Source organism: Echinops telfairi, unplaced genomic scaffold (assembly GCF_000313985.2).
Source record: "Echinops telfairi isolate 266 unplaced genomic scaffold, ASM31398v2 ScPeMD7_2186;HRSCAF=2738, whole genome shotgun sequence".
NCBI lineage: Eukaryota > Metazoa > Chordata > Mammalia > Afrosoricida > Tenrecidae > Echinops > Echinops telfairi.
Window position 1 is genome coordinate 7,521,684 of NW_022106084.1, and position 3,134 is coordinate 7,524,817.

At 35.0% G+C, this 3,134-nt stretch overlaps 1 protein-coding gene across 1 annotated transcript in view; it reads right to left on the reverse strand.

Moving 5' to 3' along the window:
* MAML3 (mastermind like transcriptional coactivator 3) overlaps positions 1–3,134 on the reverse strand; it is a 504,620-nt gene that overhangs the window by 109,856 nt on the left and 391,630 nt on the right. The window lies entirely within an intron of this gene.

Here is a 3,134-nt window from a genome sequence, read left to right on the forward strand (position 1 = left end):
GGGGGGGGGGGGTTGACTCATCACAGGCAAGCCTTTTGAGCCACCTGGGTACTTTCCTGTTTACATATGTGTGCATTTATGTGCATATGCATATCCTCTTACCTGCAGGGATCAATTCAAGCAGCATCACACCAAGACACTCACATTTGCAATAGAAAATTGTATGTTTTGGGAAGTCCTAAGAAACATTTTCCTGAGCTAAGTAAGATTTGAGTCTTGGCTTCTGACAGAAGTGTGATTTCAGCAGTGGTGAATATTGTGTCAAGAACATCACAATTGGGTCATGGCAAATAGCAATTTATTTAAAGATTAATTTATTATAGGCATGACGTTCATTTATTTCTCACTTATGCATTGACGAAGAGTGGTGTATGATTAAGGGTAGTCACTGATGGTAACATGAGAACAACAGTTGGACATTTCTTGTCGGAGAAATAATACCTTAAAATAGGTTAATTTAATCCAATTAGTTTTCAGATGGAAATTATTTAATTACTAATGACTTATAGCTTGTCAGGTTCTGTTGGGTTCTCTCATAGTCTAACCCCAATTTAGCTAATCAGCACCCTCCTTTATAAAATGCCACTTTGCCATGATTTCAGAAACAGAAATAATTAAACACTTCAGTTACCCAAGAATAACCTTAATAAGAAATTAATAAGAACTATATGAAGAAAATTAGAGAATTATAAAAGAAGACTTGAGTGGATGGGGATAAATTTCATATTTCTGAATGGAAAGATTGTACATTGTACAGAACAAACTTCTCCTCAAATTATTCAATTTAATTTCCTGTCATTCAAATCTCCACTCCAAAAGGATGCATTTAGGATTTTAATGAAATATTTTCATGGTTATTTTGGAAAAATAAAACTGGGAGGAGGAGCTAAGGAAGAACAATGAGAAGTATTAAAACCTATAATAAAGCTTCAATAATTAAAAATTATGTCATTGATGTAAGAATTAATAGGGCAGTGAGAGATAGGCCAATGATAGTCCAGAAAGAGACCTTAAGAATGCACTACACATTGAATGTATGAAGAATGAAAGAATTGTTAAATAAACAAAAATTGAGAGAAAATATAAAGTTAGATCTGTACCTCACACACCACCAACATACATCCCATAAAAGTACACAGTTATGTGTTAAAAATGTAAAAAAATTAAAAAGTCCATATTTAATGATGTTATTGTAGAGCAAGTCTTCCTAAGTATAAAACAAGCAGTAGCTGCTAAGGAAAAGGTTAATGGTTTTAATTACGCAACACTTTTGAAACTGTCCATTAAAAAAAAAAATCTCTTAAATATTACCAGAGAGAATAAAACCTAGAATAAAATATTTGAAATCATAGTGAAACTTTTTCAAGAAGTGGAAACATATAGACTCATGTAAAAATGGACAGCAGGCCTGAAGAGAACACAGTTTATGGAAGAGGAAAGGCCATTTAGCCAAGAATTCCTAACAAGGATCTTTCCCCTCACTAATGACCACCAAAATTAGCTATAAAAACTTAGAATATAAATAAAACACAACAATACAGTTTCACTATGATATCACAGGACTTTTTTTCAGAAGTCCTCCTTTTCGAAACTGGGAAAGGTTTCCTAAGACTGTAAATCTTTAAACAAGCAGACTGCCCCACCTTTCTCCCTCAGAGCAGCTGCTGGGTTGGAAGAGCCAATCCTTCGGTTAGTGCCAAGCATGCCACCAGGTTCCTAATCCAACAACACAAATTAAAACGGAAACATATATATATCTTTACTATGATATGACAGGATGTTTTTGTAATTGTCCAGACTAGGGAGGGTGTGGTGGGCTTGCTCACTCAGAGGGGTGATATAAGCAGATAAAATCTTTCTGGAAACCAAATCACAGCACATGTCAACATCCTACAAGACTGTTACTAATTTTCACCCCAGCGAGTCCTCTTCTGTGAATATGTACAAATACTACAGAGACATCCAGATATTCCATGGATTTGTTTACAATGATGTTCATAAACAATAAAAAGCTAAACAAGTAAAATGTTCAACAATCGGGGATAGATTGGATTTTAAATAATTTATGACAGAGCCATATCATAGGAAATTATGCAGGCATTAAAAATCATGTTTTATAAATAATGTTTAATGACAAGGCAACAAAACAAAACAAAAACGCTCTTGATAAAATAATAAGGGAAAAATAATGCTGTCTGACTTAATACTATATAAATCAAAGCCTTTTACTAATCTTGTGTGCATTAAAAATGATTTGAATTAGTGAATTCCAAGTGATAAGAGAGGGATCAGCTTGGATGATGGGATTAAATAAGATTTTAAAAATTAGCAGGTGTATATTTCACATTTTGAAAACAAACAGATCTTTTAATGAAAAAATAACATGCAAAGGTAAATTGTTAAAAGTCACTGTAATAATTTAGACAACGTACGCTCAGTGATGAGCCAGACTAATGTTCCATTACCTAGCTTCCAATCCCATCATTGTCACTCAATTACTCTGTGACCTTGGACAAGTCACTTAACTCTCTCTTAGCTTTGGTTTCTTCCGCTTATGAACAGTAGCAGATTAAAAAAAAAACTGCTTTTCTAACTATAAGTTCTTATACAAGTATCAGATATTATGATTACTTCATTTTGGCTACTGAGTTTATTACTTCCGACCTAAAATGACCTAGCAGATTAGAACAAAAATTTACTGACCTATCTCTGAGACTCTGAAACTTGCTCTAGAAGGTCGAGAAGCTAAAGTAAATGGGGGGGGGGGTACACAAGAAAAGAACAGATCCCAACAGAAGCTTTCAATAGACTCCTCGAGAAAGCAGAATACACTATTACAATAAAATGTGCAAAACCTAGAATTACAAATCCAAAATGGAAGAAGATGCTTAGAATTTCTCAAGCTGAAAGAACAAACGAAAAAGAAGGCCAAGTCTTAAGTTGTAATAGAAAGTTGTATTAAGTTGCAATGCACTATGAGGGGCAACACTGGAGACACGGTGCAGGAACTGCGCCTGATCTGACCCCACCAGCCAGAGGAGAAACACTAAGGGTGTGCAACAGAACAGCAAGGGAACAGTGCAGCGAAGGCCCCAGGGAATACCCAAAATAGACTCTGGGGACAGGGCATGGCA